Source organism: Pseudophryne corroboree, chromosome 9 (assembly GCF_028390025.1).
Source record: "Pseudophryne corroboree isolate aPseCor3 chromosome 9, aPseCor3.hap2, whole genome shotgun sequence".
Lineage (NCBI taxonomy): Eukaryota > Metazoa > Chordata > Amphibia > Anura > Myobatrachidae > Pseudophryne > Pseudophryne corroboree.
This window is the reverse complement of record NC_086452.1, coordinates 77637464-77663009: the sequence shown is the minus strand read 5'-3', so window position 1 is coordinate 77663009 and position 25546 is coordinate 77637464. Positions and strand designations below refer to the sequence as shown.

At 47.2% G+C, this 25546-nt stretch overlaps 1 long non-coding RNA gene across 1 annotated transcript; it reads left to right on the top strand.

Moving 5' to 3' along the window:
• The first annotated feature begins 2216 nt into the window (after positions 1–2216).
• LOC134956702 (uncharacterized) lies at positions 2217–7376 on the top strand. The gene is made up of 4 exons (XR_010186107.1): positions 2217–2261; positions 3716–3784; positions 6328–6377; positions 7315–7376. It is a non-coding gene; the product is annotated as an uncharacterized LOC134956702 (long non-coding RNA).
• The last annotated feature ends 18170 nt before the right edge of the window (positions 7377–25546 follow it).

The window sequence follows — 25546 nt, the reverse complement described above, 5'->3', positions numbered from 1 at the left end:
TCCCTTTCCTCTAACCCTGGGCAGATATGACTGGCCTTTTGCCCGCCTGCCTTTATGGGTACGAAAGGACTGAGACTGAAAAGACTGTGTCCTTTTCTGCTGAGATGTGACTTGGGGTAACAAAAGTGGATTTTCCAGCTGTTGCCATGGCCACCAGGTCCGATGGACCGCCCCTTATACGGCAATACTTCCATGTGCCGTCTGGAATCTGCATCACCTGACCACTGTCGTGTCTATAAACATCGTCTGGCAGATATGGACATCACATCTACTCTTGATGCCAGAATGCAAATATCCCTCTGCGCATCTCGCATATATAGAAATGCATCCTTAAAATGCTCTATAGTCAATAAAATATTGTTCCTGTCAAGGGTATCAATATTTTCAGTCAGGAAATCCGACCAAGCCCCCCCCCAGCGCTGCACATCCAGGCTGAGGCGATTGCTGGTCGTAGTATAACACCAGTATGTGTGTATATACTTTTTAGGATATTTTTCAGCTTCCTATCAGCTGGCTCTTTGAGGGCGGCCGTATCTGGAGACGGTAACGCCACTTGTTTTTATAAGCGTGTGAGCGCCTTATCCACCCTAAGGTGTGTTTCCCAACTCGCCCTCACTTCTGGCGGGAAAGGGTATACCTCCAATAATTTTCTATCGGAGGAAACCCACGTATCATCACACACTTTAATTTATCTGATTCAGGAAAAACTACAAGTAGATTATTCCCACCCTACATAATACCCTTATTTGTGGTACTTGTAGTATCAGAAATATGTAACACCTCCTTCATTGCCCTTAACATGTAACGTGTGGCCCTAAAGGAAAATACGTTTGTTTCTTCACCGTCGACACTGAAGTCAGTGTCCGTGTCTGTGTCGACCAACTGAGGTAAATGGGCGTTTTTACAAGCCCCTGACGGTGTCTGAGACGCCTGGACAGGTACTAATTTGTTTGCCGGCCGTCTCATGTCGTCAACCGACCTTGAATCGTGTTGACATTATCACGTAATTCCTAAATAAGCCATCCATTCCGGTGTCGACTCCCTAGAGAGTGACATCACCAATACAGGCAATTTGCTCCGCCTCCTCACCAACATCGTCCTCCTACATGTCGACACACACGTACCGACACACAGCACACACACAGGGAATGCTCTGATAGAGGACAGGACCCCACTAGCCCTTTGGGGAGACAGAGGGAGAGTTTGCCAGCACACACCAAAAACGCTATAATTATACAGGGACAACCCCTTATACAAGTGTTTTCCCTTATAGCATTTTCACATATGTAATCATATCGCCAAATAAGTGCCCCCCCTCTCTGTTTTAACCCTGTTTCTGTAGTGCAGTGCAGGGGAGAGCCTGGGAGCCTTCCTCACAGCAGAGCTGAGCAGGAAAATGGCGCCGTGTGCTGAGGAGAATAGGCCCCGCCCCCTAAAACGGCGGGCTCTTCTCCCGGAGTTTGTGAGATCTGTCAGGGGTTAAATACATCCATATAGCCTCAAGGGCTATATGTGATGTATTTTAGCCATAAAAAAGGTATAATACATTGCTGCCCAGGGCGCCCCCCCCAGCGCCCTGCACCCTCAGTGACCGCTGGTATGAAGTGTGCTGACAACAATGGCGCACAGCTGCAGTGCTGTGCGCTACCTTATGAAGACTGAAAGTCTTCTGCCGCCTGTTTCTGGACCTCTGGACCTCTTCAACTTCGGCATCTGCAAGGGGGGTCGGCGGCACGGCTCCGGGACGAACCCCAGGGTGAGACCTGTGTTCCGACTCCCTCTGGAGCTAATGGTGTCCAGTAGCCTAAGAAGCAAATCCATCCTGCACGCAGGTGAGTTTACTTCTCTCCCCTAAGTCCCTCGTAGCAGTGAGCCTGTTGCCAGCAGGACTCACTGAAAATAAAAAACCTAACTTAAACTTTTATTCTAAGCAGCTCAGGAGAGCCACCTAGATTGCACCCTTCTCGGCCGGGCACAAAAATCTAACTGAGGCTTGGAGGAGGGTCATAGGGGGAGGAGCCAGTGCACACCACCTGATCCTAAAGCTTTTATTATTGTGCCCTGTCTCCTGCGGAGCCGCTAAACCCCATGGTCCTGACGGAGTCCCCAGCATCCACTTAGGACGTTAGAGAAAAACCTGTAACATTTAGTAACTAGCTTGTATTGGTGGTTACTCTCTATAATCCTAAAATGTATTGTATGTTATTCCCTGTAACACAGAGATCTCATAACCCAAAATAACAGAGAAGACCATCTAGAAAGTAAGTGACTTTCAAATCTGCCAATAAAACTATTGTCCACCCACTCATCCTTTCCCATCTTGACTACTGCAACCATCTCCTTCCAGGCCTCCCTCACTCCCATCTTGCTTCCCTTCAATCCATACTTAACACTGCAGCTAGATTTGTCTCCCTGCTCCACATCTGCCTCCCCCGCCTAACACTGGCTCTCCTTCACTTACAGAATACTGCTCCACCTCTCACCCTCACATACAAGGCCCCCTCCAACCGCACTGCTCGGCTCCCTATATCTCCAACCTCATCCTCATACATACTCCCTCCCGCCTTTTCTCAGCTATGGTAACCACAGCGTTTTCCCATTCTCTTTCCCTCATAATGTTCATATCTATGGCTGTCTACACTGTTTGCGTTGTGTACATGAGTCCCTGTACCTTTGTCACTTACAAGGTTTCTCTTCTCTTTACAAGATCAAGATGCAGAGACAAGCACATCAGGGAGTTTTGTGTGGGTGAGGCCGCGATGGTGTGGGTCTTAACATCAACTGCTGCCTAATCCTAGTCAGTGAGGGGGGTGCAGTTATACTGAGGTCCATGGTGAGGTCAGCTGTGATCATGCGGTAATCATCTAGGAGAGGCCAGCAGACTGGAGGAAGTGTAGGTACTTACCCTAGGTGTAGCTGTGGGGAGCAACCTAAAAAAACAGGTAATTCCCCACAGCTACACTTAGGGTAAGTACCTACACTTCCTCCAGTCTGCCACACTGATTCCATCTTCTCCTAGTGACCCTACAGAGGATTACCGCGTGATCACAGCTGACCTCACCATGGACCTCAGACACCAAATTCACCTCATACCCCCCATTGACTCGCACGGATTATAACATCTAAGGCAGCAGTTCTACCCACACCAGCACACACAGGTCACACCCATGGGGGAGATTTACCACCAACCCCCCCTATCTGAGCTACACATCACACTGCATTTGCATATGTCCACCCACAAGGAGGATGACATAGTGACAGGAAACATAGTAAATATGGGCAGATTATTGAGAACGCACACACACTGCTCCATATCAGGTCATTGTGGCCGAGATATTTTTTTGGTTTGATGTGGGAAAGATTTCCCAGAATTATCGGCAAAATGCCAAAACGCTCCTTCGTACACACTATACAAAAAAATTGCCTGAGAACCCGATTATTAGCAAATCGGCCCAATATTTGTATAGTGTGTACCTAGCTTGTCTGTCACCTCAGAATCAGGCCCATAATACATAGTAAGCACATTAGACAATTACATACAGGTTCTCAAATTACCACCTAGATAATAATCGCACATCACCTGTCCTTGTTACTGTGTTACATTTCTCCATCAGATTTATTAGTATGTATATGTATGTATGTATGTGTATATATATATATATATATATATATATATTACACAGATTACTCATTTTTTTATATTTGCACTCAACAGGTCCAAGAATGTCATCAGTCATAGACTTTATTTTTGACTGCGCAATGCGTGCCGATGAAGGTCTCACCAGTAAGTAACGTAGATAAAGCTGTGAAATGATGTGAATTCTCTTGTTGATTACAATTAATACACCTTTGGGGAATCATGCAGTCAGGATACTGAATACAAGGGCAGAACTACCATAGGCTATGGGGGTGCAGCTCACACCTGAGGGGGACCTATCTTCCCTGTTATAGTTCCTGTGCTGTATAGATTATGCATCATTTGGTGGTACATAAGGGATCTTATAAACAGTTGCTATGGGGCCTACACATATCTAGTGACGCCCCTGACTCATAGTGTATGGTGGTTGCTCCCAAAAGCTCTGAACTAATCAAACGCCCCATCTAGGGACTGATATGTATTATACTATGCATGTATGCACCCGGCAGCTGCAGGTACATGTAACACTAATCACTTTACATAGTCATGTCCGTTCCTAATCATGCACTTGGGAGTAATAAGTAATGTGTTCATCCATGGGGCCCACACCGGCCATAAGTTGTGCAGCCATGATCAGTGTAGCAGTGGGAGAGTATCTGCATTGGGAGATCAGTCAGTTACAGCCATGGAGCCCGACACCGGCCATAAGATGTGCAGCCATGATCAGTGTAGCAGTGGGAGAGTATCTGCATTGGGAGATAGGTCAGTTACAGCCATGGAGCCCCACACCGGCCATAAGATGTGCAGCCATGATCAGTGTAGCAGTGGGAGAGTATCTGCATTGGGAGATGGGTCAGTTACAGCCATGGAGCCCCACACCGGCCATAAGATGTGCAGCCATGATCAGTGTAGCAGTGGGAGAGTATCTGCATTGGGAGATCAGTCAGTTACAGCCATGGAGCCCGACACCGGCCATAAGATGTGCAGCCATGATCAGTGTAGCAGTGGGAGACTATCTGCATTGGAAGATCAGTCAGTTACAGCCATGGAGCCCGACACCGGCCATAAGTTGTGCAGCCATGATCAGTGTAGCAGTGGGAGAGTATCTGCATTGGGAGATCAGTCAGTCACAGCCATGGAGCCCCACACCGGCCATAAGTTGTGCAGCCATGATCAGTGTAGCAGTGGGAGAGTATCTGCATTGGGAGATGGGTCAGTTACAGCCATGGAGCCCCACACCGGCCATAAGATGTGCAGCCATGATCAGTGTAGCAGTGGGAGAGTATCTGCATTGGGAGATGGGTCAGTTACAGCCATAGAGCCCCACACCGGCCATAAGATGTGCAGCCATGATCAGTGTAGCAGTGGGAGAGTATCTGCATTGGGAGATCAGTCAGTTACAGCCATGGAGCCCCACACCGGCCATAAGATGTGCAGCCATGATCAATGTAGCAGTGGGAGAGTATCTGCATTGGGAGATGGGTCAGTTACAGCCATGGAGCCCCACACCGGCCATAAGATGTGCAGCCATGATCAGTGTAGCAGTGGGAGAGTATCTGCATTGGGAGATGGGTCAGTTACAGCCATGGAGCCCCACACCGGCCATAAGATGTGCAGCCATGATCAGTGTAGCAGTGGGAGAGTATCTGCATTGGGAGATCAGTCAGTTACAGCCATGGAGCCCCACACCGGCCATAAGATGTGCAGCCATGATCAGTGTAGCAGTGGGAGAGTATCTGCATTGGGAGATCGGTCAGTTACAGCCATGGAGCCCCACACCAGCCATAAGTTGTGCAGCCATGATCCGTGTAGCAGTGGGAGAGTATCTGCATTGGGAGATCAGTCAGTTACAGCCATGGGGCCCACACCGGCCATAAGTTGTGCAGCCATGATCAGTGTAGCAGTGGGAGACTATCTGCATTGGGAGATGGGTCAGTCATAGCCTTGTATAACGCACTTGCGCTCAGGCGTTGTGGGTCTTATACTGATTCCAGCACTTATATTACAGTTACAGAGATCTCCACATAGCTATTATATGCTAAACACTGTTTCCCACTAAGGGGCAGATTAGCCGGCTGTAACATATTGTTTACCGCGCACTGAATTAATGCACATATTGTGGGGAAATGTCACTTAGCTCATCTGTGGCGCTCACACTTAACTCACAATTCCATGGTAAATAGATTTTTTTGTGTCATTTTTGCCAATTTCTAAAATGTGTTGAAAACCCCTGTAACTCCCACCTGCTAGCCTAAAAACACCGGTCCCATCAATACAACACCCCATATACCTGTCCAGCATCAGTTATCCCATTATACTTGCAGAATATCTTCCCAAAAATGACACCATGATTGGACAAATGAAGCTAATTAAAAACTTCAAAGTGCCTAATCATTCATTACTGGGAGTGCCCCAGGGGTCCTGACCCAAGTCCCAATATTGTTATCTTAAAATAGGGATTTCCCAAACCTTACACCTGCTCAGGGGCTATGAAGAAAAGGGCACCTTAAATCCTATGAAGAGTAAACGTGGGTAAATGTGCGCATCTAATTAGTTAGCAAAAACAATGGTGCCCACCCATTGTAAGTTGAATTCAGCGGCTATTAGAAACATTGTACAAGTCACATTACCCATCAATGAGCAGCTGCAGAATCCAAGACACTGACTATTGTTTTACATTTTCTTTACAGCCATTGACAACAACATTCTGACATTCGTGGATGTATTGGAGACGATAAGGGTGAGTGAATAAAACATCTATACGTCAATCTAGGGAATATGAGGGAGACTGAGCCATATGGCTGTGGCATACAGCAGTTGGGCAGTACGGATGGCGTAGTGGTTAGCATTACTGCCTCACAGCACTGAAGTCGTGGGTCAGTACCCACCATGGCCCTGAGTTTGTATATTCTCCCCGTGCTTGTGTGGGTTTCCTCCGGGTACTCCAGTTTCCTCCTACAATCTGGTAAATTGTCTCCCATCAATAGTAACCCTAGTGTGTGCGTATACATGTATTTAGGGCAGGCTAGATGGGCCAAGTGGTTCTAATCGTCTGTCAAAATTCTCTATGTAGGACTGAGGTAATCTGCAGCCGGGATTAAAGCTGGGTACACACCTATACAATCGTCACCCCGTTCTCCAGATATCAGGTGAACAGCCGTTGATTGTATAGGTGTGTACTCTGTATGGATGTAGGAGGGTTATATGATAAATGGCTTATAACGCTCCTGCAACGGCCAGGACTGGGAGGTCACATCTTATGTGCTGCACATGCGACCTCCCAATCCCCAGAGAGGAGCTGCTACCCCCCTTCCCCCACCTAACAGGAGGTCATAGGGGTCACAGCTGAGTACACACAGAGCTTGGCTGATTGGGAGCGTTTTACCCGATCAGCCGAGGGTCGCGCAGGTGTGTACCCATCTTTAGCGGCCACTGTGTCTAATATACTAGTGTATATAATGACAGAATAGTGTTTAGATTCCCGTTACATCAGCCACCACTGACACCCCCACCTCTGCTTACCCTAGTCTGCTTATGGCTATCTGTAACCTTTATGGCCATCTTGTTATCTTCTGAATGAAATGTAATTAACCTGTACATTTAGTAACTAGCTTGTATTGCTGGTTACTCTCTATAATCCTCCTAAAATGTATTGTATGTTATTCCCTGTAACACAGAGATCTCATAACCCAAAATAACAGAGAAGACCATCTAGACAGTAAGTGACTTTCAAAGCTGCCAATAAAACTATTGTCCACCCACTCATGCTTTCCCATCTTGACTACTGCAACCATCTCCTTCCAGGCCTCCCTCACTCCCATCTTGCTTCCCTACAATCCATACTTAACACTTCCCTACAATCCATACTTAACACTGCAGCTAGATTAGTCTTGCTGCTCCACATCTGCCTCCCCCGCCTAACACTGGCTCTCCTTCACTTACAGAATACTGCTCCACCTCTCACCCTCACATACAAGGCCCCCTCCAACCGCACTGCTCGGCTACCTATATCTCCAACCTCATCCTCATACATACTCCCTCCCGCCTTTTCTCAGCTATGGTAACCACAGCGTTTTCCCATTCTCTTTCCCTCATAATGTTCATATCTATGGCTGTCTACACTGTTTGCGTTGTGTACACGAGTCACTGTACCTTTGTCACTTACAAGGTTTTTCTTCTCTTTACAGGAACAAGATGGAGAAAGAGACACACCTCGGAGTTTAGTGTTGGTGTGGCCACGTTGGTGTGGGTCATAACATCAACTGCTGCCTAATCCTAATCAGTGGGGAGTGCTGTTATACGGAGGTCAGCTGTGATCACGCGGTGGTAATCCTCTAGGAAAAGCCGGCAGACTGGAGGAAGTGTAGTTACTTACCCTAGGTGTAGCTGTGGGGAGCAACCTAAAAAAACCAGGTAATTCCCCACAGCTACACTTAGGGTAAGTACCTACACTTCCTCCATTCTGCCACACTGATTCCATCTTCCATCGCACGGATTGTAACATCTAAGGCAGCAGTTCTACCCACACCAGCACACAGGTCACACCCATGGGGTAGGGGGGGGGGAATTTACCACCAACCCCCCCCCCCCCATCCCTTTTCCAATCCACCCGAGCATTATTTTTAAAAAAAAAAAAAAGGGGGGGGGCGTGGCCTAGCAGGAGAAGAGAGAAGACGTGCTTCTGCTGCACTCCTCTCTCCTGGCCTTTTAAAACATCTTTAAGAGATCCACCTGGGCCATCCCAACCCACCTCCGGAGGCTCCCCAGTCCACCTGCAGCCTCCTATACCCGGCAGTGTCCGCCGGGGAGCTGTTTTTACGGCTCCCGCAGGTTGCGGCCTAGGACTAGCCAGAAGCCGGGGACTCGCGTACTCCCGGCGCCCGCGTTTTGAGCTCCACGGCGGAGCCGGAAAGAGTCGCGGACCCCTCCGGAGCCTCTGGATCCTCCCAGATTACCCCCCTGACCTCTAGGGAGGCTACCCTGTGGGGCTATGAGCTGTGGGGACCCTTGAAAGTGGAGGAAGAGTGTGAGACTCACACAAACTGAGAGAGCTGCGGCGGCCATCTTGGATTCTACAAGGGAAGCTGCTGCAAGCTGCAGAAAACACTGAGATTCCTGGACCCTGCGACAGAGAGGTACCTGGGGAGAAGTGTACCACGTCTATTCACCTCTATCCCACAGCATTTCTTTAATAGACCCGCTGGACCAGAGGTGTGTACCTGGCTTCCCAACCCCCTCTCCCGGCTGGGAACCTCTCACCTTCCATCTGGGCCCCGCAAGATGGAGATTACCCTCTGCTTCGCCATGTGTGATATCGCTCTTCTGATGTAGCGCAGATCATCTGCCCGCCACCACCCGTGTCTTTTATGCTTACCTAAATCTTCGTTATATTCTGCGAGATCCTGAGCTTCTTCATTATTATCTACATCCCGTCTGCGGAACTTCACTCCACTGGAATGCCTTCTAAAAAGATCAAAGGGGTGCTGCCCCCGAGAGTATCTTTCCCGCCTCAGAAGTCGTCATCTGCCGCCTCTTCTCTACGGAAGTCCCCGGCTGCCGCTTCTCCGCAAGCTACCCCCAGCAGCCCTACCTCCCCGCCGGGGTTTGACCCTGATTCTGATGCACCTCTCACAGTTAAAACCCTGTACCAGGCCCTCTCAACATTTAAATCTGAGTTGACGCAGGACCTCACCGCAGCCCTTCGGGAGGTTAAGACGGAGCTGCACGCTATAGGAGACCGTACGGACCATCTAGAGAGGAAAGTAGAGGAATTGGTCTCGTCTCATAATGACCTCATAACGGCGCACGACCAGCAGCAAAGTGACCTTGAGGCGTTTAAACTCAAGATTGCATATATAGAGGACAGATCCCGGCGGAATAATATTAAGATCCGAGGCATCCCCGACTCCGTGCAGAACTCCGAGTTGGAAAATTACGCTACTGTCCTGTTCCAGAAGCTGCTACCTAGAGCTGATGCTAGAGAGCTGCTTATTGACCGGATCCATAGACTGCCTAAACCACGCTCAGTTGCCCCCTCGCTCCCGAGAGATACACTCCTGAGGGTGCATTTTTTCACAATCAAGGAACGCATCTTGAAAGCAGCCAGAGAGGCGGGCGACTCCGACTCGAATGCCCTCGGCGGTTTACAACTGTTCCCGGACTTCTCCGCCCTAACCCTGGCCAAACGACGAGCATTCCTTCCCGTCACTCTGGCACTTCGCGACCAAGACATCACGTACAGATGGGGCTTTCCAGTGAAGCTTGTCATCTCGCATGAAAACAAGTCTTACACAGTGACTTCATTGGAGACGGGAGTCAAATTATTGGCGGAGTGGGATATCTCTGTTACACTACCCCCTGGATCCAAGAAACAGCCCACCATCCGCTCAGAATGGGTCACCGCATGACGTTGATATATCCAGCTTAGGTTCTCAAGTTGAACTGTTTTTGATACCGTTACTACAGTATTGACTGCGCCATTGTTCATGATAAGGTCACGTGAGTTGTCCTATGTGATGTCGTGATAATGGTGTACCAGCCTCTCATTTTATATCTGAGTTTATGTATATCTGTCTTTTTTTTTTCTTTTTTTTATATAATTGTCCATGTGCTCTCATGTGTACTGTTGGTAAGCATATTTACTTCTGCTTACTCTTGTTGTTTTTTTTTCTCTGTTCAGTTTCATGGGTGGTGGCGCTAGGCCACATGTTCCCCTCTGGTAATATACTACTGCACTTTTTTACCTCCCTTGCAGTGGTTATGCCGACCCGATATACTGGGTCGTTTTGGTTTTTTCCTTCCCCCCCACCTCCCTGTACCCCCCCACCTCCCTGTACCCCCCCTCCCCCCACCCACCCCCAGTTTTATGATGTAGGTACTCGCTGCTCGAGACAATTCTATTTGGGTAGGCGTCAAGACCCTTCACCTCTCACAACGTACATTAGCTTGCTCCGATGGTTCGGGTATTATCCATGAATGTTAAGGGGCTGAATTCCCCCAATAAGCGTAGACTGGCTCTGGGTTATTTTACTAAGAATAAAGCTGATATTGTTGCCCTGCAGGAGACACACTTTTCATCTATTGCACCCCCTATTTTCAAAGATCGCAAATTCCCTCTAGGTTATTTCGCCAATGGCCCTTTTAAGAGGAACGGTGTGGCCATATTATTTAGAGACTCCATCTCCTTCACTCTACACTCTCAGACAGCGGATAAAAACGGCCGGTATCTTATACTGAGCGGCCTTTTAAACGAAAAACCGGTAACTCTGGTCTCTGCATATGCCCCGAACTCACACCAAGTTGCCTTTATCCGAAAGTTATGTGTAACTATTCATAAGATTCGCAAGGGCTCCCTTTTGCTCATGGGGGATTTTAATTTAGTCCTTGACCCTAAGCTGGACAGGTCTCCCAGGACCTCTCCCGCCACTTCAGTCCCCCCCAACGCCCCTTCCTTAGCCTTTCGTAACCTCTTGGCTGAATTTGATCTCTATGACATTTGGCGAGGGCAAAACCCCACAGGACGGGAGTACACTTATTATTCCCCTGTCCACAACTCTTACTCCCGTATTGATTTTATATTTTCGGACAAATGGACCCTCCAGTTCACCAGATCTTTAGATATTCTCCCTATAACTTGGTCAGACCACGCCCCGCTGATTCTTAAATGGAGTCTAGCCAGCCAACACTGCCCCCCCCCTGTCCTTGGAGACTCTCTCCCCATTTGCTGTCCAACCCAGTTTCAAAAAAAATCATAGCTGACAGTATATCATCCTATTTGGAGTTTAATTCTCCTTCAGACACGTCCACCCTGAACTTCTGGTGCGCACTTAAAGCTGTCATCCGGGGAGCGGCGATTCAGGCGGGAGCACAGCTCAAGAAACTTAATTTACAACGCCAGACCGATTTGGAACTCAAACTAAAGGACTTAGAGGACGAAAACCAATCTAGACCTACGAAATCTTTACAGAAGCAGTTAGTAGATATTAGGTCCCAACTTCAGACAATGCTAATGGCGCGCACCCAGGCTTCACTAAATAGGATACGTCAGAAGTTTTATCTAGCGGGGAACAGGCCGGGGAAAATGCTTGCCCGGAAGCTTAGGGCGCAGCAGGCTAGGAATAGAATCAAGCTCATTATATCCCCCACAGGCACCAAAATTTCTAACCCGAGGGAGATAGCGAATCAGTTTGCTAACTTCTACTCCCATCTCTATAACCTCTCGGCAGATCCTGACACCCCACAACCTACCCCTTCCTCTATCAACTCCTTCTTAGCGGATTTAACCCTCCCAAATATTTCAGACGATCAATTAGCATTGCTGAATGCCCCATGGTCCTTATCAGAAACCCTCCAAGTGATCAAGTCCCTCCCTCAGGGTAAGGCACCGGGCCCGGATGGCTTTATTAATGACTTTTATGTTTCATTCCAGGACCTTCTAGCTCCCTCTTTAGTGGCGGTCTACACCGATATTTCCTCGCAGGGCACCCTCCCTCAGGAGATGCTCGAGGCGCGTATTGTCACGATCCCTAAACCGGGCAAAGATGTGACCTCTTGCCAAAATTATCGTCCCATTGCGTTACTGAATGGGGATATTAAAATATACGCTAAATTAATAGCCTCTCGGCTGAACGCCCTCCTCCCCTCCCTGATATATCCGGACCAAGTTGGTTTTATCACGGGAAGACAGGCGTCCGATAATACACGCCGGGTCTTTAATCTTGTTGATTCCCTAACCCCCGAGCAAGGTCTCCTTCTGCTATCTTTGGATGCAGAGAAGGCCTTTGATCGTTTAAACTGGTCTTATATGCGAGAAGTCCTAGCCAAATTCGGCCTGCGCGATCGCATCCTCTCCTCGATATTAGCCCTGTATAGCTCCACGACGGCCCGGGTATTTAGTAATGGTTTTTTATCTCACTCTTTTCCAATCTATAATGGCACCCGCCAAGGCTGCCCCCTCTCCCCTCTCATATTCGTGCTAGCCATTGAACCACTGGCAGCTAGGCTACGAGCGGACCCACAGTTCCCTGGACTGCGATTAGGCACCACGTCACATAAACTATGTCTGTTCGCAGACGATGTTCTCCTATTCGTAACAGACCCAGCCACAACTCTCCCTCATCTGCATACTGTTTTAGATAGCTACTCTGCAGCATCGTATTATAAACTAAATGCCTCTAAGACGGATGCTCTGCCCATTAACCTCTCTAACTCCTTGCCCCTATTACGTACTAAGTATCCGTATAACTGGAAAACATCCTCGATACGATACCTGGGTATTCTTATTCCCCCATCTCCCTCCTCTGCTGTCCTCCCTTCAGATTTTCACCAAATCATGGCTCAACTATGAAGTTTCTTGGTTGGGCCGTCTGGCCGCCTTTAAAATGTCGCTGCTCCCTAAGTTAATGTTCTTGTTCCGAACTATCCCTTTTATCTTCCCTAAAAAGTACCTAGATAAGGCCACTACAATCCTCACTAACTATATATGGTCTTCGCGCCCGCCTAAACTTGCTCGCGCAAGGATGTCTCTACCAAGGAGAGCCGTTGGCCTAGATATGCCCAATTTATCACTGTACCAAGAGGCCTCCCTTCTTGCCCAGATTAAAGAATTTTACAAAGATGTATGTCCGGAGTGGACGTGTCTGGAGGAGGCAGCCTGCCCCCGTTTTCCCTTGAAGGATCTTTTTTGGATTCCTAGGCCCCTTTGCCCACAGTGCTTAAATATCCTCCCCTCTACCCGTGCCACACTCCAGATTTGGGACAAACTGACTGCGGCCATATCCCCTTCCTATCATAATCTCTCTCTGATTTCACTACGAACGGTAGCCGCTCTAGTCCCTAATCTTGGCCTGGCGGGCTGGAGGTCCAGAGGGATGGAGGTCCTGGGAGACTTGTTTAATGGGTCCGTAGTCGCCTCTTTTTCTGATATCCAGAGACGCTTCTCTCTACCAGACACTGAGAGGCTTCGATATTATCAAATACAGCACTGGTGGACTAGCCTCCACCTCTCCCCCTCCCTACCATCACATGATATCCTGCAAGTCACAGGCCGATTTTCTAACGCTACTTCCAGAGGGGAGATTTCCTTCTGGTATAAAACTTTACTCTCACTACTCCCTGTTTCTAAATCTAGAGCCCAAGTCAGGTGGGAGGCGGATGTGGGATGTGTTCTCCAAGATTCTCAGTGGCAACACATTTTTATGTCATCCTTCACTATGTCTAAATGCCTGAATCACTCCGAAATGCACGTTAAGCTACTCCACAGACTATACCTCACACCGGAAAGGCTACATACGATCTGGCCGGCATGTTCGAAGTTTTGTTGGCGCCTATGCGGAGAGGTTGGCCACCTCTTCCATATTTTTTGGTCTTGCCCCCATATCCAAGGGTACTGGACAGAGGTATTTGGCCTTATCAACAAAGTCCTGAACCTCGACCTCTCCCCCTCCCCGCTTATAGCTCTATTGAATATATACCCGCGAAGCATGGGGGTACATCTACATTATGTCCTAGGCCACATCTGCCTCGCCGCACGTGCGGCTTTAGCCCAAAACTGGAAACAACCCACACCACCTCCAGTGTTGAAGGTGATACACAAAATACAGCTGCACTTCTTGATGGAGACTGAACACATCCCATACTCCTTCACTGCCAAATCTCCATTTGTGCGCTGGATGCCTTGGCATCTATTTACCACGGAGGGTGAGGGTGCTGCATTGATACTACCTCCCCGAACCCCTGTACAATCACCCCCCAGCACATCGGCTGATGTGCCCCCCCCCCCCCCCCCCCCTAAAACAGCAAGGACCCCCTATTTGTATTTGTGTTATATTTACTTCAAGCCCATTGCCGCCCTGCCACCTCCATTACTTATTTTTTGTTTGCCTTACAATGTATTGGTGTGATCGACTTTGAATTGTCTGCATATGTCTGTTAAAGCGCTTTCTTATATGCGTATGTACCTACTTCCCCCTCCCTTCCTTTTTCCTTTTTGTACCCCTGTTTGCAATGCAAAAAATTTCAATAAAAACTATTGATGGAAAAAAAAACAAAAAAAACAAAAAAAAAAAACTGCTCTTAAAATGAATAAGTGCTGTAAGCCTTTTGTTGAAATGTATTTTGCACATGCAGAGAGTACATACAGACTTCAGGGATATAATGTTATCTTGGTGTGCTGTAGCCGGTTATTGGGATGAAAGTGGGATTGACTAGTTCGGTAGCAGCTTAGAGTGGGTGTGTGTACGAGGGAAGAGGGGGAGAATTTGTGGGAACAACAGAAATGTGGAATTAGAAGCATTTTAGTGTCTTCTGTTGCTATTTCTCAGTGAGATAAGGTATATAGGTATGTGCAGTATGCTGGCCCGGCAACAGGGGGAAGGGTCAAAGGGGACTACTGTATGGGGTTCAGGGGGGCCCTGATGATCAGGGGACAAAAAACAGGTTGTAGCACTCAGAAATGCTTTTTACCATATGCTCCAGCTGCCTGTAAATTAAAAAACACAATTGACAGGCTGTGCCAACTTGTCCCCACCCTCTTCCCTGGTTACCATGTCACTTGGTCCAGTCCTGGTGGTCCTCCCTGTGTTGCCATCATAACACGCTGTGCCGATCCTGCCTTGTCTGTCCCTTCCACCGCAGAGCGGGGCAGCCCCGCAGGAAAACCTGCTGGGTACACTGACAGTCTGAGTCTCTACACAGCAGCTGCACCACTGACCGCTCCCTACAAACAAACCGGCAGTGGCGAGTCCCTTTGGCTGGCACAGTTACTGTCATCTTTTTGCCACAAGGAGCCTGTTCTGGGCCTTCTACTGGATGGATCTGGAGGAAAACTTTAATGACCTGTAATAACTGCCAGAAATGACCATAATTCAATGAGCTGAAATAACTGACTGAAATAACCATACATCAATGAACTAAAATTACTGATAAGAAATGGAGGTGGGAAGACAAAAAAAATAGTGTACCCAAAATCCTTGGAACAGCAACATTGATAAGAGAAGGAAAAGTTAAACCCATCTTGCAATGTAAAAGTGATTATAAAACTGAACAGTAAGGAAATCTGAGTATTAGTGTTACCTGCGTCACCACCACAACAAAACCACACCGAGCAGCCACTTCATGGGTGTGTTGGAAGCGCTACTGATTATTTTTAAAATGCTGCGTTACATTTAACTAATTGATACCTTAATAACTTGAAGTTTTTAAACCATGCAACGCCATGTACTTCAGAAAGTTAATTATTAAAATAAGATTTTAAACCTACCGGTAAATCTTTTTCTCCTAGTCCGTAGAGGATGCTGTAAGGACCATGGGCATAGACGGGATCCGCAGGAGACATGGGCACTAAAAAATAACTTTAGGTATGGGTGTGCACTGGCTCCTCCCTCTATGCCCCTCCTCCAGACCTCAGTTAGAGAAACTGTGCCCAGAGGAGACGGACAGTATGAGGAAAGGATTTTTGTTAATCCAAGGGCAAGATTCATACCAGCCCACACCATTCACACCGTACAACTTGGGTTATACGAACCAGTTAACCGCATGAAACAACACAGCATCAGTCAGAGACTGAACAAAACTGTAACATAACCCTTATGTAAGCAATAACTATATACAAGTCTTGCAGAAGTAGTCCGCACTGGGACGGGCGCTCAGCATCCTCTACGGACTAGGAGAAAAAGATTTACCGGTAGGTTTAAAATCTTATTTTCTCTTACGTCCTAGAGGATGCTGGGGACTCCGTAAGGACCATGGGGATTATACCAAAGCTCCCAAACGGGCGGGAGAGTGCGGATGACTCTGCAGCACCGATTGAGCAAACATGAGGTCCTCCTCAGCCAGGATATTAAACTTGTAAAATTTTGCAAAGGTGTTTGAACCCGATCAGGTAGCTGCTCGGCACAACTGTAATGCCGAGACGCCTCAGGCAGCCGCCCAAGAAGAGCCCACCTTCCTAGTGGAATGGGCCTTAACCGATTTTGGTAACGGCAATACAGCCGTAGAATGAGCCTGCTGAATTGTGTTACAGATCCAGCGAGCAATAGTCTGCTTAGAAGCAGGAGCGCCAACTTTGTTGGCTGCATACAGGACAAACAGTGCCTCTGTTTTTCTGACCCGGGCCGCTCTGGCCACGTAAATTTTCAAAGCCCTGACTACATCAAGGGACTAGGAATCCTCCAAGTCTCGCGTAGCCACAGACACCACAATAGGTTGGTTCATATGAAAAGATTAAACCACTTTGGGCAAGAATTGAGGACGAGTCCGCAATTCTGCTCTATCCACATGGAAAACCAGATAGGGGCTTTTGTGAGACAAAGCCGCCAACTCCGACACTCGCCTAGCCGAAGCCAAGGCTAACAACATAACCACTTTCCAAGTGAGATATTTTAATTCCACCGTTTTAAGTGGTTCAAACCAGTGGGACTTAAGGAAACTCAACGCCACGTTAAGGTCCCAAGGCGCCACCGGAGGTACAAAAGGAGGCTGAAAATGCAGCACTCCCTTCACAAAAGTCTGAACTTCTGGGAGAGAAGCTAATTCCTTCTGAAAGAAAATGGATAGGGCCGAAATCTGAACCTTAATGGAGCCTAATTTTAGGCCCAAATTCACTCCAGTTTGTAGGAAGTGAAGGAAACGGCCCAGATGGAATTCTTCCGTAGGAGCCTTCCTGGCCTCACACCAAGAAACATACTTCTGCTATATACGGTGATAATGTTTAGCTGTCACGTCCTTCCTAGCCTTTATCAGAGTAGGAATCTTCTGTGAGCATTTCCTGCAGATCCGGATACCAGGCCCTTCGCGGCCAATCTGGAACAATGAGAATTGTCTGTACTCCTCTTTTTTTTTATGATTCTCAACACCTTGGGGATGAGAGGAAGAGGAGGAAACACATAGACCGACTGGAACACCCACGGTGTCACCAGGGCGTCCACTGCCACCGCCTGAGGGTCTCTTGACCTGGCGCAATACCTCTGTAGTTTTTTGTTGAGGCGGGACGCCATCATGTCTATTTGGGGCAGTCCCCACTGACTTGCAATCTGTGCGAAGACTTCCTGATGAAGTCCCCACTCTCCTGGATGTAGATCGTGTCTGCTGAGGAAGTCTGCTTCCCAGTTGTCCACTCCCGGAATGAACACTGCCGACAGTGCGCTGACATGATTCTCCGCCCAGCGAAGAATCCTGGTGGCTTCCGTCATTGCCACTCTGCTCCTTGTGCCGCCTTGGCGGTTTACATGAGCCACTACGGTGATGTTGTCTGACTGAATCAGAACCGGTAGATCGCGAAGCAAAGTCTCCGCTTGACGAAGGGCGTTGTATATGGCCCTCAGCTCCAGGACGTTGATGTGAAGACAAGTCTCCTGGCTTGACCAAAGACCTTGGAAGTTTCTTCCCTGTGTGACTGCTCCCCAACCTCGGAGGCTCGCGTCCGTAGTTACCAGAATCCAATCCCAAATGCCAAACCTGCGACCCTCTAGAAGGTGAGCACTCTGCAGCCACCACAGGAGAGATACCCTGGCCCTGGGGGACAGGGTGATCAACTGATGAATCTGTAGATGTGACCCGGACCACTTGTCCAGTAGGTCCCATTGGAAAGTCCTCGCATGGAACCTGCCGAAGGGAATGGCCTCGTAAGACGCCACCATCTTTCCCAGGAAACGAGTGCAGTGATGCACTGACACCTGTTTTGGCTTCAATAGGTCCCTGACTAGAGTCATGAGTTCCTGGGCCTTTTCTATCGGAAGATAAACCCTTTTCTGGTCCGTATCCAGAATCATGCCTAAGAAGTTCAAATGAGTCGTAGGAACCAACTGTGACTTTGGGATATTGAGAATCCAGCCGTGTTGCTGCAACACCTTCATTGAAAGTGACACGCTGTTCAACAACTGCTCTCGTGATCTCGCTTCTATGAGGAGATCGTCCAAGTACGGGATAATTGTGACAACCTGTTTGCGCAGGAGCACCATCATCTCCGCCATTACCTTGGTGAAAATCCTCGGGGCCGTGGAAAGCCCAAACGGCAACGTCTGAAATTGGTAATGACACTCCTGTACCGCAAATCTCAGGTACGCCTGATGAGGTGGATAAATGGGAACATGAAGGTATGCATCCTTTATGTCCAGGGATACCATAAAATCCCCGCTTCTAGGTTGGCGATGATTGCTCTGAGCGATTCCATCTTGAACTTGAACATTTTCAAGTATAGGTTCAAGGATTTTAAATTTAGAATGGGTCTGACCAAACCGTCCGGTTTCGGGACTACAAACAGGGTTGAGTAATACCCCTTCCCTTGTTGAAGCAGGGGAACGTTGACCACCACCTGTTGAAGACACAATTTGTGAATCGCATTTAAAACTATCTCCCTTTCTGGGGGAGAAGCTGGCAGGGCCGATTTGAAAAACCGGCGAGGAGGCACCTCTTCGAATTCCAGCTTGTACCCCTGGGAAATAATTTCTATTGCCCAGGGATCCACCTGTGAGTGAACCCAGATGTGGCTGAAAAGTCGAAGACGTGCCCCCACTGGGGCGGACTCCCTCAGCGGAGCCCCAGCGTCATGCGGTGGATTTTGTAGAGGCCGGGGAGGACTTCTGCTCCTGGGAACTAGCTGTGGTAGGCAGCTTTTTCCCTCTGCCCTTACCTCTGGCAAGAAAGGACGATCCTCATACTCTCTTGTTTCTATTTGACCGAAAGGACTGCATCTGATAATGTGGCGCTTTCTTAGGCTGTGAGGGAATATAAGGCAAAAATTTGATTTACCTGCCATAGCTGTGGAAACCAGGTCCGAGAGACCTTCCCCAAACAATTCCTCACCCCTGTAAGGTAAAACCTCCATATGCCTCTTTGAGTCGGCATCACCTGTCCATTACCGGGTCCATAGGACTCGTCTAGCAGAAATCGCCATAGCGTTGACTCTAGAACCCAGTAGGCCAATGTCTCTTTGAGCATCTCTCATATATAAGACAGCATCTTTAATATGACCCAGGGTCAATAAAATGGTGTCCTTATCCAGGGTATCAATATCCGCCGATAATAGGATTTTGGTACTTACCAGGTAAATCCTTTTCTTTGAATCCATAGGGGGCACTGGAGTACTCTTGGGATATGGACGGTTCCACAGAAACTAGGCACTGAATAAATTAAAATTTGAGACTACTCCTCCCCTCCATATCCCAGAGTACCTCAGTGTTTTTTTTACTGAGCCGAACAGGAGCTATAGAGGTTGACAATGGAGAATTACATATAACAAAACGGACAACAATAAAGTTGACACATAACGTTACTGACAACTAACAGTTGACACCAAACCCGATAGAACTTGCTAATTTGAACCAGTCGGTGAGAGTGTGTTACCATAAGATTCTCTGAACCTACCACAAACCAGGTATAACTGCTCTGGGTGGGCGTCCAGTGCCCCCTATGGATTCAAAGATAAGGATTTACCTGGTAAGTACCAAAATCCTATTTTCTTTTTCATCTACTAGGGGTCACTGGAGTACTCTTGGGACGTACCAAAGTTTCCCCCCGTGGGCGGGAGAGCTGTTTGGCACCTGTAACACTAGACGGCCAAAGCTAGATGCTGATGCCGCAAAAGTATCAAACTTGTAAAAGCGCACAAACGTGTGCACTGAAGACCATGTAGCCGCACGGCAAAGCTGTGTCGTAGAAGCTCCACGACCAGCTGCCCATGACGTTCCCACAGAACGTGTGGAATGAGCTGTTACTGATGTAGGCGGCTGTAACCTAGCATGAAGGTAAGCCTGACGTATGGTCAGTTTTATCCATCTGGATAAGGTCTGCTTAGAAGCTGGCCAACCCATCTTGGCCGCATCATAGAGGACAAACAATGTATACGTCTTACGAACTGTAGACATTCGGGATACATAAACGCGTAGTGCGCGTACCACATCCAAGGTTCCAGAATCTCCTGTTAACACAGGAACTACTATTGGTTGATTGATGTGAAAAGAGGACACTACTTTTGGTAGGGAGAAAAATTGTTTTCCAAGTGAGAAACTTAATATCCACTTGTTGTAAGGGTTCGAAATAAAAAGACTGTAAGAAATCTAAAACCAGATTCAAGTCCCATGGCGCAGTAGGTAGAGTGAATGGAGGCTGTACTCTGAGGACACCCTGCATAAAGGTGTGAACCGACGGCAATAGAGCCAATCTTCTTTGAAAATAAATTGACAACGCAGATATCTGCACTTTTAGTGTGGATAAACGCAGACCTCCATCTAACCCCATCTGTAGAAATAACAAAAGACGGGATAACTTGAAAGATGATGTCGGAAACTTCCGAGCTTCACACCAACCTATATAGGCACGCCAAATTCTGTAATAATGAGCTGCCGTAACCGGCTTCCTAGCTCGTAACATGGTTGGTATAACCAATTATGGAATGCCCTCTCTTCTTAAGAGGGCTGTCTCAACAGCCACCCCGTCAAACGCAGCAGCGCTAAATCGGGGTAAAGGAACGGACCCTGTTGTAACAGGTCCGGATGTAGTGGGAGCGGCCAAGGATCGTCTGGGAGTAGACCGCGGAGATCCGAGAACCAAGCTCTCCGAGGCCAAAGAGGCGCCACTGGTATGACTGTGACGGACTCTCTTTTGATCCGTTTTAGCAACAGAGGGAGCAGCGGAAACGGTGGAAACAGATACACGAGACTGTATGGCCACGTAATTGTGAGAGCATCCACCGCCACTGCCTTTGGATCTCTCATTCTGGACACGTACTGGGGCGTTTGATGATTGTGGCGAGATGCCATCAGGTCCACTTGCGGGTAACCCCACTTCTGGACCAGCATGTGAAACACTTCTGGATTTAATGCCCATTCTCTTGGATGAAAATCCCGACGGCTGAGATAATCCGCCTCCCAGTTGTCCACTCCCAGAATGAATACTGCCGACAATATCACTTGGTGATACTCGGCCCAATTGAGGATTCGAGCTACTTCCCGCATTGCCATACGGCTTTTCGTTCCTCCTTGTTTGTTGATGTATGCTACCGCCGTCGCAGTGTCTTACTGCACCTGAACATCCTGAGCCTGCAGCATGTGCACTGCTTGTCGTAGCGCATTGTAAATTGCCCGGAGTTCCAGGACATTTATAGACAGCAATCTTTCGTGATCCGCCCAGAGACCCTGGAGCTGATAATTTTGAACTACAGCTCCCCAACCTCTGAGACTCGCGTCCGCCGTGAGAATTATCCAATTCCAGGCGCCAAACCGTTTCCCTGCGGTTAGATTCTGTACTTTGAGCCACCAGAGTAGAGACACTCTGGCCCTTGGAGACAACCTCACCCTGCGGTGAATCTGCAGATGCGAGTCGGACCACTGTGCGAGCACATCCAGTTGAAAAGGACGTGAGTGAAGTCTTCCGAACTGAAGCGCTTCGAAAGCCGCCACCATTGTGCCTAATAGGCGAATGCACAAATGAACCGAGACTGTGCGTGGCTTGAGCACTAATTGTACCAGATGACGAATGACCTGTACTTTCTGTTCGGGTAGGTAAATTCTTTGATTTACCGTATCGAGAATCATACCTAGGAATTGAAGTCGTTGAGACGGAATCATTCAGGAATTCGCGTAGACAATGGTAGGAAATCAGATTTCCCCCCCCACTTGGTTTGCGATCTATTCTCGTTTGGAATTCGACTCCGCCTGTTAGGAACGTAGCCAAAGAGGACGTTGTGCGCCACTAGCGAAGCTGAAAACGCAAGAACCAACTGCCATTCATAAAAGCTTGAGTAAACCCCCAGGGCACCAAATAGTGGCAGGAGTTAATTCCATCACCTCCAATTTGTCATGTTATCTTGATCATCAGTTACAACCTCTGGTAATGGATACGAAATCCTATTTAAAGGATACCATATCTATCATTAATAAATTATCTGAAATTAAATGGGAACCAGACTATTGGATAGTAACAGCTGATGTAGTGGCATTATACACTAGCATCCAGCATGAACAAGGTTTGGAAGGGACTGAATTTTTTCTTAATAAGAGCGACCACTCTGCCACTTATAAACAGTTTATACTTGAAGGTATCTCTATGATCCTTAAAAATAACTTTTTTTGGTACAGTGGCGATTTTTATCTCCAATGTAATGGCACAGCGATGGGCACCAGGCTGGCACCAAGTTACGCCAATCTGTTTATGGCGCATTGGGAAGAGACAGCTGGATGGGATCATCAGCAGACTGGTGCCAGCCTGGTGCTATATAGCCGGTTTATAGACGATATCATCTTCGTCTGGAAAGGGGATAGGTCTTCCCTAGATCTATTCTGCCAGCATCTGAATGATAACGATAGGAACATACGACTTACCTTCCAGATCAGTAATGAAAGTGTACATTTCCTAGATCTAACAATATATGTACAGGAGGGTCAATTATATACCAAAAATTATAGTAAACCCACGGATTGTAACTCTTATATAAATTCTGAAAGTAATCACCATATCAATTGGATTACCAGCATACCCAATAGTCAATTTCAAAGGTTACGCCGGAATTGTACAAGTATAGAAACATTTGAGGCCCAAGCAGTGGGAATGCGTAAACAATTTATAAATAAAGGTTACAATGAACAACATGTGGATCATACAATTGATAAATGTAGGAAAATGGATAGGTCAGGTATACTCAAGGGTAAGACGACAACTAGGAAAAACAGACACGATATCCCCTTTATTACCCGGTACACCAATCAACACAAAGAATTGGAACAGATCATCAAAAAACATTGGGGAGTTTTATATGCTGACACATGTTTAAAGGAATTCATCTCTAGAACCCCCTGTTTTGTATATAGGAGAGCTGACAATTTAAAATATTTATAAGTGAGTAGTGTCACATCTCAACCTAAGAAAGAAACTCGTATTTTAACACAGGGATTTCAGAGATGCGGGGATTGTCCAATGTGTAAAGTATGTAAAACAGATCGGAAAATTACAGAAATAATTTTTAATAATACAGGAAAGAAAGTATCTATAAGAGAATGTATTACATGCCACAGCAAATATATAATATATATTTTGGAATGCCAATGTGGCATGCAATACATAGGACGCACTATACGCACATTGAAAGAAAGGCTAGCAGAGCATGTGCGCAATATAAAGAGGGGTTATGAAAACCACAATGTATCCATGCATTTCAAGAACAAACATAATTGTGACCCAAAATGTATTAAATTCTTTGCTGGCATTAAGAAAGTTGACCCTAATTGGAGAACCATGGATAGAACTGAAAGATTAGCCAAACTTGAAATGAGAACTATTTTCGAAGCAAAGAGACTAATGCCTGATGGGTTAAACAAAGATTTTGAGACAAAATGGTTTTTATGAAGCAATTTTTATTTTGTCACTGATATTTGTTTTTTTCTTCTCTTCTCCCCACTCCCATATCATGGTGACTGTCTGATGGATATGTGCATACATTTATAATGTTTATATAACAATGAATGATTGTGGACATTGCGTAGGTTAGGATTGTATTTTAATGTAAAATGTATGTTAGTATCATTTTAAATTATTTTGAACCAATCCATTATATGTGTAATTTATAGAACATTCTCTATAGATTTATTCCATATAAACAGATGCGTGAATACTTCTAAGCAAATTAAAAGGAGTTTTAAATGTGTATGAAAGGTACGGTGTGATTGATGAAAGCACCTGTGAAGTATTACCCAACCAATCAGGAATTAGGACTGGGTATTTCTATGGAGGACCGAGTCACCTGCAACAGATCTTGAGAAAGGGGCGGAACCCCGAAACGCGTTGATTCTGCAGGACTTGGATTGTGACGTGAGGACGTGAGGAGAACACAGCCCGCTTGTATGCCTGAGGCTGTTGCCAGAACAGCACGCTGAGATATTCCGGATCTTCTCAGCGGTAGTGCACAGCCTCAACCTTTAGCGGGTACGATCCTCCCCATCTGTTAAAATGTTTTAACAGGACGTGCTACTATCTTGATACATTTGTTACTGTTTGTATATTAAATATCCCTGCTGGGAATTTTCCCATTTTATATCTTCATGGTGTCTGTATCACTGCTGATGCGCTGAGTCGGGTCTTGATAGTGGGAACGTGATTGAAGGAATCAGGGACGTTTAAAAAGAAACCTTTTGATGAACGCTTCAAGGGGTTAAAAAGTAAGTGTCAGTCTATAAGATAGGAGAGAGACACTTATGGGAAACCCCTGAAACAACTTCTAAAGCGGTGCTTGTGATCTTTTAATATTTACATATTTCCACTCTTAATGTTGGGATCAGCGCTGAGAGCCTAACCTCAATTGTTTGTATATAGACTGGAATAATAACCCTGACCTTGTTGGTGTACAGGGACTGGAAACAAAACTGCTGAATCCAGCAGAGAGTGAATGGCAATTTCCCGAACCGCCCTCTTGCCATCCGACACAGGCAGTCCTGTCTTGAAAAACCGCAGAGGCGGTAGACAGTCGAACTGTTATCTTGTAACACTAAATTGCGGATCCACCCATCTGTGGATGTCTGGAACCACGCCAAATGAAACGTCTGAAGGCGTGCTCCCACAACTGGAGAACCGAGATGGGCTGGGAGCCCGTCCTGCCACTGGCTTGCCGGTGACCTTAGCGTCCGGACGCTGGTGTTGGTTTGTTGAGAACCACGTCCTCGACCTCGCCTACCAGGCGTGGCTGTTTCTCTACCACGGCCTCAAAAGGGCTGAGGTCTAAAGGATTCGAACACTGGTCCAGAGTATACCTTTGTCCAAATTAGGACCAAACAACCTTCGCATAAGGTAATGCTTTGATTCTTCTGTCGACCTTTGCCTCCACCTGCTAAGGACGCAGCCAGAGCACTTGTCGTGCCACCACGAATGACGCTGAAATGCGAGAACTGACTAGGCAGACGTCCGTAGAAGCTGTACATAGATAAT